Source organism: Calonectris borealis, chromosome 3 (genome assembly GCF_964195595.1).
Source record: "Calonectris borealis chromosome 3, bCalBor7.hap1.2, whole genome shotgun sequence".
Lineage (NCBI taxonomy): Eukaryota > Metazoa > Chordata > Aves > Procellariiformes > Procellariidae > Calonectris > Calonectris borealis.
The window spans coordinates 10,576,883-10,590,441 of record NC_134314.1 but is presented as its reverse complement, the minus strand read 5'-3'; positions in this window follow the sequence as shown (position 1 = coordinate 10,590,441).

Here is a 13,559-nt window from a genome sequence, read left to right as displayed (position 1 = left end):
TGGAAGTGCCTAGAATGATTCATGCGTTATTCTCGGATAAATTCTTCTGCCTTTTCCTTGTACCTAGTGTTTCTGACTTCACAGAACATCTTTATCCCCTGTACAGAAGAAGGGAAGTTCATTCTGGTTTGTATTTTCTGTCATTTAGCAATAGTGGAGCAGCTTTTCCTGGATCCCTCCCTCCAGAATGCTGCCTGGGCACAGACTTTTCAGAGAGTCTCCATCTTTCTTTCTGTAACTTTACTCCACTTTTTCCTTGACAAGCTTCTAAAAGATGGCAGACTTTCCTTCTGGCTTATAGACAGACACATCTCTCCAGTTTCTACTGGTTTTATCATTCGGGTCCAAAGCAGGTGCGTTTACTACATAATTTGGGGAAAGGAAGGGGAGGATGCCAGGGGTTATGGTCTTTTTTTGTTGCTCTGGGATACTTACCTATTTAAAAAGACAAAAAATATAACAAATGTACTACTGTTAGTTTGTGGATTGCTGGCACCCGACTGCAAACAAACTCCTGTTAAGTTACAAGGTATATCGAGATAATAAAAACAGGCAATTCCGTTTCAGCGACACTCTTTAATGTTCTATAGTTATTTTCCACTGTAGTCTTGGGGCACTTGTTGGGATTTTTTTGCAGGGGGGAGTGTGTGCATTTCAAATAGTTGCTATTTTCAAGATGATGATTTTTTGAAGTAGCACAGAGGTGGGGTTAGGCTGTTACTGCAACTATTCAGCCGTCAGCTTTTTTGCTGTTTTGCAGTTACGCTGTTTATTCTATTCACTGGAAACTGGATTCAGCTGCCTAAACCTAGACATCTAGTGCTATTTGAGATGTTCTTGTGCATCTAGGACATCTGCAGGGGTCTGGCACAGATGAGACAGGACCTATCAGGCACTTTCTGGTCTGGCAGCTGGTGTCCGAACATCTCAGGACACTAGCGGCATACACTGGGACATCTCGGCTAGCACTTTCACGTATGTTTACACAACTGAATCCTGTCCTGTCAGTCAACCATCATTGAGTGAATTCCAGCAAGCAGCGCCACATTATCAATTGAATTAAAAAAGCCTCTAGAATTAACAACATTTCCAAATTGGCCAATAAGTTCACCAAGTTACTATGGCTGAAAGAGGGCAGAAGACACATATATGCATACCTCCTCCTGCCCACTGACACCTGTACATGCAGAATGTGATTGCATATGCATTGGGTTGGGATTTTTGGGAAGACTGTAAAAAGGTCTTTAATAAAATTATGTAAGACATGGGACAGAAATAAAAGACTGCATGTTTAATTAAGAAAACAATTCCATTTATAAGCTGGGAAGGACACACACTAGATTGTGCTTTAGACAAGAGGAAGCATTTTGTAACATTTGACCTATTTTTAGAAGTTCTTAATAGCTATATTACAAAAGTGACATTCTTGCACTGAGTTTGAAAGTGTTAACTAGCCTCAGCATAAATGTACGTTAAAGCTACCCTCGTTAAGCCTGAAGTGGAGCTGGGGGCGTTGTACTAATGTAAGTGCCGAACTTTCTCTGCTAATTCCTGGGCAGGAGCCCTTTAATCCTCTGGGAAGATGTTTTCACAGTCCGTTTCATTGCTGAAAGCTGTGCTGAAAGGAATTTCCTGCCTTAGATTTCAGAGGTCTATTGGAATTGCTCGCCTTACTGGGTAGACTGACTCTTCAGCAGGCAGGAGGGAGGTGGCTACGGTAGGGCAAGGCTTGCTCCATGAAACTTGGCCTCACTGCGGCTTCCAAGAAAAAGCATGGAAATTGGTCACTTCTTTCTTCAGACTCAGAAGTCAGCAGCTTGAGATCCCATAGCCTCACTCTGCATTTTTCAGCCTTTTCCCCTTCCCTTGTATTTCTATTGTGCTGTTGGTATAATTTAAATAGAACAAGGGTGTTCAAGAATTTGCTATCAGCTTTTTCTAAGTCATATTTTTGAAGACCTCACAAGCATCATGCTGGCATTGCCAAAAAATTAACATAAGATAAAGTGAAATTCCAGTATATGGAAGAAGTCCAAGTGAATGCAATGTGTAAATAATCAGACTTTCAGCTTCTGCCCTTTTCTAAAGGTGTTTCCTTTGTTACAACCAGTTCTTTAGAATGTCTCATGCCATTCTTTTGATCACCGAATTCTCCATTCCCCCTAACTTCTTCCGTTCTCAAATAAAATAGAAAAAAATTTACGTTTTGCTAAAACATACTGGGTTTAATGTTAGAATTTTTTTCATAGGGCTTCATATTAATTAAGCGTGTAGTATCTCTTTCGTTTGTTTTAAATCTTACATTGCTGAAAAATGGCAAAGAAAAGTAGAAATGATAAAAATTAACACTTTTTTGGACTGCTGAAATTCAAATTCAACTAAATATAAACATTTAGGATTTTTTTCCTCCTTGAAACTGAGATCTTGAGCAGACAACCAAATCTTTCACAACTTCAACTGACTAAATCTAGCTACAGATTTATTTTAAGCACATAACCCTGTTACTGATGAATCTTTAATATGTTTATCTTCACAATATCCCTGTGAATATAGGAATTGCTGTTGTCTCTACTTAGAAAACAGGCACGTTGGTTGCATTAGGTATTGAAACAACCTTAAAATCTAGCCTGACTAGAAAGCCCAGATTTTTATATACAGCTAGATTCTTGCATGAGTTTTCAAAGATGTATTTGAATTATTTGTGAAAATCAAAATTCTGTAATATTCCCAGATATAGAACGAAGTCTCTGAATTCACGTTATCATGAGTTAGTTAATTCTTCCATCCAAAGCAGTACAATGCTGTGAAACAATTCTTTTATTCTAGCACTGAAGGGAATTTCTCAGAATAAAGTTTGCCCTGGTTTGGGGGATGTTATTGTGAATCTGAAAAGGAAACCCTCTCTTCCCAAGCTACCATGTTCTCTGGGTACTCGAGCTGAGTCTTGCTTGGCTACAACTGATCTCTAATATCTTTTCTTATCTTTTCCTTTCCTTGCTATCTGTCTTGTCTGGCAGATGATGAGCCCTAGCAAATGAGCCAGCTGCAATCTCTTATTTGTTCAGTTATCTCCTGTGCTGCCAGGTATCAGCCACAGGAGCAAATGGGTGTGATTTATATAGGGTTTTGTTATAGCTTGCAGATACTGAGTATTAGCAAGTTTTCAATCAGCACCGCAAGCCTCTGATTGCTTATGCTAAAATCCTCGCTTTGGATGCGGATAACAGAAATTAGCAAAATAAGAGGTTTCAGATGGTTTGGAGCAGTCTTCTGTTTCTGAGGTTGCCTTTTCTTTCACTTCTTTTTAGAAAAAATTAATTAAGCTTTAATATTTTGGATACGTTTTTTAAAGTGTAGTCTATGTTTATATCATTTGTCTAATAGTATTTGTATGAAGTGGCCGCCACCTTAATTTATCTTGTGACATGTCTTTCCTGCCTTGATCTAAAATTCTTCAGAACACAGAAGAAATTACTGTTTTCTCCTTGGACTTTCCTGGCTAACTCCAGTTTGATTGTTGTGGGCCTCTTAGAGCCTAAACAGATAGTGTATACTCAGCACATGGGTTTTTAACTAATTACTAATGTTTCTAGAGCACTTTGAAGAGAAAAAGCGCAGTACATGTGTTAATTATTACTAAGAACCTAGCTTTGAACATCATGTTCTGATATGAAAAATGTTTAGTGAGTCCTCACCAAATTGTAGCATTATAAATGTATTTCATTAAGAGATCATTAAGACATTAAAAGACATCATTATTAATCTATACATGATCTAAGCTTGGCAAACCTCTGTAATCCAGACTCATTATATTAGCATGAGTGCCTTTCCGGCCAAAAAAGTGCTGAGATTTTGCATGGTAGCATTTCAATTTATCAACAATATTACAGATGAAATAAAAACTCTGATTTTTGGAAAATCTCCCTTTCTAGTCCCATTACTTTTTCCTGGGCTTGATATAGTGCAGTTGTTGTTTCTGGCATTAATGCCTTTTAGGTTCAGCATTGCACACATTATTTGAATTGAGTAGTCTTATACATGAAGTGCAAAAGATCTTCAGCAGGCTCTATCCAGGGGTTTCTTGGATGTGCATCAGTGGATTTTATGGGAGAAAAAATCCTTCTGGTAAATAAGAGTCATACATGTTCTTTGATAATGTATTCTAGAGAAACTGTTAATTTTTCTGAATTACTAATTGTGATGTGTAGCACAAGAAATAGACTGTTGAAAATTATGGTGATTTTGTTTGAAGTATAGATTAAGTGATGAACTTCTAAAATGAAAAATCCTCAAAGAAATCGGCTAAGAAAACCCCAGCCTTTTCAGTTCTCCTGCTAGCTTTTATCTGTCATTTGTAAGTGCACGGTTGTTTCTTAATTAGAGCTTTTCTGCTTTGAAAACTAAAAGTGTGGCCAGCCGCTAACATGTGAAGAAGAATCCCAATTTTCTTCTTATTGCGATTAATTACTCTAAAACACAATCAGTAAAGGAAATATTTTCTTAAAATGTGAAAGGAATTTTACAAAATAAATTTGTATGCTTCCAAATATGACCATGCATTTTCAGGGATAATTTGATGTACTATAAGAAGGCATTAAAAAGATGATAAATCAGTATAAAATAAAATGTGTCATTTAATATAATGGCCAAGATGCAGAAAACTCCTTTTGCATGTAATTGCACCATATCGTAATGGTACTGTGCAATCATCATGTCAATATTCTTGCTTATAAATTCACCAAAATCATCTACTCCTGCCAATGCATTTACTTCATTGTAAAATTCATTTTATTTAGAAGAATGCAGAAGATTTTTTGGAGTCCTATGCTTGCAGACTCTCACATAGTAGGTCATTTGATGTCATCACTTAATATACTGAAGGACCAAAGTGCATAGATATGCAGCACTGGATTTTGCAAAGCTTCTAAATATCTAATTCTAGGTATATAGTAAAAATCTAGGGATTTTACCACTGACTTCCTTTAAGCTTTTTGTAACAGAGTTCTGGTTAATATGCTGGCTTGGAAAATACTTTCTTTCCAGTTATGGAAATGTATGCCTAATATTAGATGCCAAGTCAAAACTCCTGTTGGGATTCAGATTCAAATTCAGATGCAAGCATCTAAATTGAGATGTTTACAGTATAGTTATCTATGTATGACCTAGGTAAGTAAACCAAATATATGGGCTTGATTCAATTGTTCGCACTTAAGTGTCTGCTGCCACTTGAGATGCCCTTAGGCATTTGAGACAACTGCATCTGACTGGCAGATGTGACAAAGGGTCTGTGGGAGCTCCTTGGACTTCTGGGGAGGTGGCTGGAGCCAGGTGGAATACCCTGGGCATCGTAAATGGAGCCTGTACATATGCAACTGACCTAGGTGTCTACTGTAAGGTGAGACTACTCTAGGCTGCAGTGACTATATTGAGTAGATCTCCACTGGCTATAATAGGAGCTTAGACACCTAGCTCACTTGTAGATACTTTATATGGTAGACACCTAAGTTCAGATGTCTGAATCTGAATCCCATTGCTTGGGCTCCATTCTGTTGCCTACAGATGTATAGATAGCTATTTGAGATGCTTTACAATATCTGAGGCATTAGTCTGGCAGGTGAGACACAGAGTGTAGGGGAAAAAAGTGTCTTCTCAAGCAGCATCTACATGCTAGACAGTAAATCCTACTTCATCTAAAATGACATGAGCAGCTTATATGTGCGCAGCTGAATCCAGCTTCTTATATTTATAATAAAGATGCATATTTTTGTCATCAAAGCACTTCCAGTTTCCAGACAAAGGCATAGAGTCTTCCCTCAAAACCTGAGCATAGTGTGAAAGGTTACTTCTCAGTAAGTGGTGAAGAGTCTTGCATACAGAGAAAAATATTTGAGGTCCTCAGGAGAGCATGTCGTGATAATACTATTTAGACTAAGGCAGTTATATTGGAAGCTGTGAAATTTCACTGTTTCTCCAGTAGAATAACAGTTCTATCAATGACAGAATTCGATATCTGCACTATAGTTTTGCAATGTAAAAAAAAATCCACTAGAGGCTCTAGTGGTACCAGACAAGTGAGTTTAGTCCTATTTTCAAAGGTGACATAGCACTTTTAGGTGAAGGTTTTTGCTGTTGTTATACAATGCCCTATTAGAGATTTGAGTTGTTTCCAAATAAGCTGGCAGGCCTGTACAGCACAGCACTTTTGAACACTGATACCCTTGGTCTTTTGACTTTAGCCAGACACATTTTGACAAATATTCTTGAGTAAGGAAAAGTTAACAACTGAAAAAGATAAATATTTTCTGTAAAATGTTATGCTACAAGAAGATTAGTGATATTACAAAATAGAAATTGGGAAATTGATTATTTTTATTTTACTTTACTGTTTGTAAAGAATATTAAGCGTACAATGCAAATAATATCCTTTATTATTATTAACTATCTTATGATGCAATGTTAACATTTTCCATCAGAAGTGAGAAGCTTTGTACAGAAGACAATCTGCTCAGTGTAAATACGTTGAATATATAAGACCAATTATGGCTGCACTTTTAGGTTGTCACAAACTGACTGACTGACCCATTTATTCCAATCAGATCAGTTGAGTCTTAGCTCAGTGTTACAGAACACACTCTTAGGTTGAGTATCAGATAGCAGACTAATATACTGCAGATTACATTAATTTTACTTGTTATCTTTTCCTCTCTGCCCGTTCTTTCCCATTTTTTGTGGTTTTGATTCTATGTTTGTTTTCACTGTTCCATAACAAAGATTATCTTTACAGGACACAAATTACAATTATATATACACATATTTCCTATCTAACTTACTTATGACTGGTGCTTGAACTCTTAGTTTCTTTGCTGTATTATATACACTTAGTAAAGAATAATTTAAAAAAAAACCCTTAACTGATTTATCAGCTTTTATGCTTATCACTCAGAACAAAGCTCAAGAGCAGTTGGCTATGATATTAAACATCTAGTCATGGTCGAATTAAAGACTTCCTTAGTCAGCACTCACTTAGATTTTAATATCTTAAGCCCCTATGCATCAAACAATGGAGCAATGTCTTTTGTATACAAGTTTCACAGTTTCCCAGGTAAGGTGTTTACCTAACAAATTGGATTGAAGGTACTGGAAAGTTATCTCGTAGTCTAAGAAGATATGCTACCCACCAAGCTGTCTGGTGAAGAGAGAAGGAAGAAGTAAGATGGGTCATACCTTCCCTCTGTTGATGAAGCTAACATTGTGCACCTATGGATGAAGTTACAGTGTCTGGAAGGAGAGGAAGCATGAGGAAGCCTGACTTTACAGTTTACTCAGTATTCACTGCTAAGGCATACAGAAACTGGTTTTATGTTGTCCAGTGACTGTCTAACATATAAACTATCCTAGGATCAGCATCTAATATCCCAGCAGAGTCCTCTTTTCTCTTTGCTGTTGGATTTCCTATTGATGTTTCTTGTTAGAGCGGCTTCAATATGTAAGATAGACAACCAAATGTTCCACTGCTGTAGTTTTTGGAAGACAGTTGTCCACATCCTAGTTAGGTATTTCAACATCGGCAATGAAGAGTCAGGTTTCATAGAGTCACTGACTCACAGTACGGCTGAGGTTGTCAGAGATCTCTGGAGATTGCTTAGTCCAACCCACCTGCTCAAAGTACGGTCAATTAGATCCACTTGCACAGGGCTTTCTGTCCAGTTGGGTTTTGAACATCTCCAAGGATGGAGACTCCACGAGTTTTCTGGACTATCTGTTCCAGTGTTTGATCACCTTCACAGTAAAACAAAAGTTTTTCTTTTTTTGAAATGGAATTTCTTGTGTTTCAATGCTTCTCATCCTGTCATTGGGTGACACTGAGAAGAGTCTGGCTCTGTCTTTTTCACTCCTTTCCATTTGAACTCTTTGAGCTACTAAATGTAGTAAGCTTTTAATAGTATAAACTGTACAGCACACTTTTAGATACTAAGCTTATTCAAAATTATTGTAGTGCTGCTCAAATACAAACCCTCATCTTTTCAAAAAGGCACAGCTAAAAGCTTGAGAAAAATCTTGAGCAAAGTCTTACGAAAAGTCATACCTTGTCCCAAAAGTGAGTGAAGAAAGATGAAGAATCCTAGAACGGAAAATATCACTGAGGATACCATACTATTGATAGACTTTAGTGGTTTAATCTGTGTGCTCTAATGTCAACCCATGCAAGTAACCTGGACTGTTGTAATAGTTTATAAAGAGAGGTAATATCTATCAGTTTTATATGACCAAAGTCACAATGGTTTTTATATCTGGAAGCCACTACCTTCAGTTCCTTCCAGAGATAAAAATAAACTTGAGGATCCAGAAAAAAAAAAAGATTGAATGAATTTTCCCTTGACTAAATGGACTCTCCAAGGCAAAAAATATTTATGAGTACAGAAGAAATATACGGCCATTTGCAGTAAAATCCACTGACACAAAGCTGAGAAGTATCCCCAGGACAGGGAGAATCAGAATGTCATACAAGAAAGAAAATGCTTGACTTGCTTGAAACACTATGCAGTTTGAGTCATATGTGTTTAAGAAAAATAAGCACAATCTGGAAGACAGTCATGGTAGTAAGATGAGAAGATGATTAATTACCGGAGCATCTAAATAGATTGTTTCGAAAAAGGCATAATTGCTATCTCTAGCTGTAACAAAAAAGTGACCACCAAAGAGGGGAAAGAGCTAATTAAGCTATGTAATAGCATAAGGACAACTGGATATAAACAAGCCATGTCTAACTTAGGTTTGGCATTAGAAAGAGACCCATGGCCTTTGAACTTAGGTTTGGCATTAGAAAGAGACCCATGGCCTTTGCAAGAGTCAAGAATAGAGAGCAGCCTGCAAGGTTTCAGGTAGTTGGGGCAAATAAATTTACCCCTTCTGTTACGGATTGTAAAAAGTTTGCAGAAGGAATTTGTGATATGCAGCCTGTATCACAAGTGAGCGGATAGGGTTACTCAGGATGTTCTTGCAGCCCTGAAGTCTCAAAAGGTGTGAGATGACTTAATGACACAGAACTTGAACTTGAAAGTGGTCTTCTGGTAAGAAACAGCAATTTAATTTCTAGATGAGAAATTATGAATCAACATGACTAATCCTGAATTCATAGAAATAGTCAGAAAAGTCATGCAAAAGGCAGAAAGACTTTATTGCTGTCATCTCTTGTATCAGACAAGACCCTACGAGCTTTGATCCTGAGAGAGAATAAGGATGTAGAGGTAACTGTGTTTTGCTGCAAGAAATGATAGTCATTAAGATTAGAGCTGGGCAAGATTTTTCAGATTGATAGATTTGTGCTAAATGCAGTGCTGAGCTCTTCGAAAATATTCAGTCTGAGGTTTTTCATGTTGAAAGATCATTATGGTCCCCAATTTAATTACATTTAATTTAAAAGTAAAAGCAGAAAAATCCCTTTAAAAACTGAAATAAATCTATTATTATGCACCAAATACAAAGCCTAACATTTTTTTACGACATGACATTGTTAATTCTCCTCTCGTGGTGTCATCTGAAAGCGTAATAGTCATGTTCTGTCTCCTATTATCTAGGTCATTAATGAAAGTATACAATGTGGTGTGCTACTCATGTGCTTAAAATTAATTGGGCACATAAATGTTTGCAAGACGGATTCCTTTGTGGTGCATCAGTCTCAGAGGTTTTGGCAATTTTATACTTCTTATAGCAATTGAAGCTTTGGGGGTTTTTTAATAAAACCATAAATTGCAAAACAGGCTTTTTAAACATTTCTGATATTCCCTTGTTCTGACCCATTTGAAAGACTATATAAATCTTATCTGCAAAGTTTGGAATTTCCCATTAATAATAATGAAGAAAGAGAAAAGAACAATAAATTGTTCAAGAAGAGCCTGGAATTTTTCACTGCAAGTTATCCAATAGAGTAGAGAATTGAACAAAGATATAAACATCAAACAAATGAAATTTTGATTGTCATTTATGAGGAGAAAACATCTGTAATGGATATAATGAGCAATCTTGAATCTTAATATTCAGACTTTAATGAGTAAACAGATATTTCACCATCTTGTAAAACAATAGTATTATGAGCTCAATCTGGTTAGAACTACTCTGGTGCTTAAAGACAGGCTTAAGTGTTTTTCTGGATCAGGCCAGAATCGTCAGCACCCTGCCAGACTCATTCTTGGAAGAGTTTACAAAAAATAGTGAGAAAACTTCTTGTGCATAGCAAGAAATCCAAAGCAGTGACCAAATTTAATCTGCATTGACAACAGGCTAAGCCAAGTTCTTGAAGAGAATGATCTGAGGTACAGAGCGTCAAAGAAAAGATGATTTTTTGTGTTTTTTTTTTAAATGGCAAAATTTTTGTCCGCTATGACACTTGAATGGATTCCAGGCCAAAGGAGGGTTCCAAAACTTTTTCGTGTAAAACGCCAGGCTTGAAAACCCACTTCCATTTGCACAAGTGGGCGAGTGAGCTCACTTGTGGTTGGGTCTGTGGGAAATGCTAATGTAAAGAAAATGACCACTTTCTCTTGTAAAACAGTGCAAAAAGCAGGGAGTGTGCCTAGATCTATGGAAACTGCTCAAAACTAGAAGAACTTTGAAATGACTTGCCTGACTTGCTGGCTGGATAATTCCTCTTCGTCAGAAGGAAGAATTGGTACATGCTATTCATTTTGTAATGTTTTCAAGAATATGTTTATTAGACTTCTTCTAATTACCCTTCTTGCATTACAGCCCCTTTGTTTTCTCCCCGCAGAATGGGTGTAATTGCCAGTTCTGTATTATTACATGATGCTCATCTTTCACCTTCATGAAACACTTTACTTTTTCTTCCCCTCCCTTCTTATGGGGTCGCGGAAGCTCTTGCAGCCTGTGGTTTGTTGAGATCCTCAATTAAGTCCCTCTTTACTGGTAGTTGGTGACTCTTGTAGACCCTTCTTCCTTCCACAACTCATCAACTACCAGTTATACTTGAATTAGTCTTTATTATGTATTTACTGTCCAGCCACTCAGACAAATTCTAACTTCTCTTTGGTTTGGCTGTACTGGGTCGGCTTGGGATGGAGTTAATTTTCATCACAGCAGCCCGTGTGGTGTTGTGCTTTGGATTTGTAGCTGAAACAGTGTTGGTAACACATCGATGTTTTAGCTCTTGCTGAACAGTGCTTGCACAGCGCCAAGGCTTTCTCCCCCCTTCCCTATGCCCAATGAGGAGGGAGGGCAAGAAGTTGCAAGGGGACACAGCTGGGACAGCTGACCACCGCTGACCAAAGGGATATCCCATACCATATGACCTCGTGCTCAGAAATAAAAGCTGGGGGAATGAATGAGGAAGGGGGGATGTTCAGAGTTACGACGTTTGTCTTCCCAAGTCACCATTGTGGTGCAGAGACCCTGCTTCCCAGGAGGAGGCTGGACGTCTGCTGGCCGATGGGAAGTAGTGAATTAATTCCTCATTTTGCTTTGCTTGCGCACGCAGCTTTTGTTTTCCCTGTTAAGCTGTCATTATCTCAGTCCGTGAGTCTTCTCACTTTCCTCCTACTTTCTCCCTGTCCCACAGGAGAGGGGAGCGAGCGAGTGGGCGGGTGGGTGTTTGGCTGCAGGCAAGGGTCAACTCACCACATTGGCTAATTAAGTATTCAAATTAAGTAGGAACCCATTCATTGTATAATCCTGGAGATTTGTCAGTTGGATTGGTCCTAAAAATATAATTCACCATAAAGTGCATAAAATCCTAAATTTTTTGGTTCATTTTGTCCTAGCTTTGTTCTATAATGTTTAAATTTCTTGTGTGTTTCCAGCTCTGTAGGAGAATGTTATGCTGGCAAAACTGCAGCAATTTTATAGGTTCCAGCCTCAGTCACGTATTTCATGTTTTCAGAGTTCTTTCACTACCTACAGTACATCTAAGACCTTGTCAGTTTGTATCCAATTTTACACATGTTTTTGCACTCTCTGAGTAGACTTTGGCCTATTTTACAAGAAGAGTTAGATGATCTTGCCTTTGAAGTCTGGAAGCACTGCTGCAGAGATCGGCTATTAAAGGAAAGGAGGCACAGTGCCTGCCGTAATGGGGTTTCAGTCCACATTGATCTCTTTGACATTACCAGAAAGCAAATAATCCTGATAACATGACTGATCAGTTCAGGGTAGTCTTTAAAGCCGATCCAGACTGACCAAAGCAGAGAGGTAAACTCAGTGAATTATAGGTATCCTGTATCGACCTGCATTTACTCAGCTCTGAATATTGCAGTGATTACTTGTGAGCTTAATGAATATCGAGGCACTTAGATAGATAAGCCTCTATCACTTAATTAGTGTACCATATATGAACTTGAAGTAAATGTCCATTGAGAAGCCAAAAATAATAAAGATGCCTATAACTCCATGAATTCCTTGAATTCAGCCGTTACCAGAAAAGCCAAATATTAGTAATTTGTTGCACAGTATTGTATAAGGCACTGGGATTGTTAACTTGTTTAAATGCAGAAATAACTACTCTACCTGTAACAGTTCAGTTGTTGCAGGCAACCATCAGTAATCAAGGAAACACCTATATAAATCCTCATTAACAAAGACATAATTCTGACCCCAGCAGAGTCAATGATTTATGAATTTAAATAATTTAAATAATTTAAATAATTTAAACAATTTAAATATGGTGAGACTTTAGCTTAAGAGCATAACGTAAGCAAATCTTCCTTTTGGCTACCAGCTCTGGATCAAACACAGCAACTGTTACTATTCTTTGAACGAGCATTGTGTGATGCAACTAAACATAACAGAGTGCCTTGCCATATTATGAACTGCCAACCTTCTCATCATATTTTGACATATGTATGGAGCTTATTAGGTGAATGGTCTGAAAATTCTGGAAGTTTTATCTTACTTTTTCTAAACTGTTTTATTTGCAGTATATCTTACTGAAACTTATAACCAAAGAGTTAGTGGAGGCTACCAGCTATAAAGGGGCTGCAGACCCTGAAGATCAGCTGCACTTACTTGACAAATACCTGCACTAGTTGACCAAAACAACTGACAATAATTTAGGCAACAAATGTAAAAACACAACCTTTGATACAATTCTGTCCACTATTTTTACTGTTTTAACACATCTCAAACCCAGAGGATGTAAATATTCTTCCTATTGTAGCCTACTTTTTACTCAATTTTGAGATTCCTTGCAACTATGTTTGGCTTTTTTCCCTCTGTTTTCTCTGTGTAAATCTGACAGAGGCCAATGCACTGAAGGAGGAGCAGAAATGTTCCAGTCATCCTTTTATTCAGTAAATGCATCATAAACTTTAGTAGGCATCACCTTATTGCTGTGTCTCGTCTCTGATCTTGAAGAGCAGTGAGCTAATCATGCTTGTGGTGCAGTTCAGTTGCCCCAGCATGCTACTTGAGATGCCCACGTGGCCTCGAACTGACACTGCAGAAAGGCATGGATCTCCTCTCGCTCCTAAGCGGTATCTGCCATGTGGGTGTTTCAGATACTCCAGGCCATCTCAGGTGTGTAAGTTTAGGCAACAGATTTGAACCCTAAG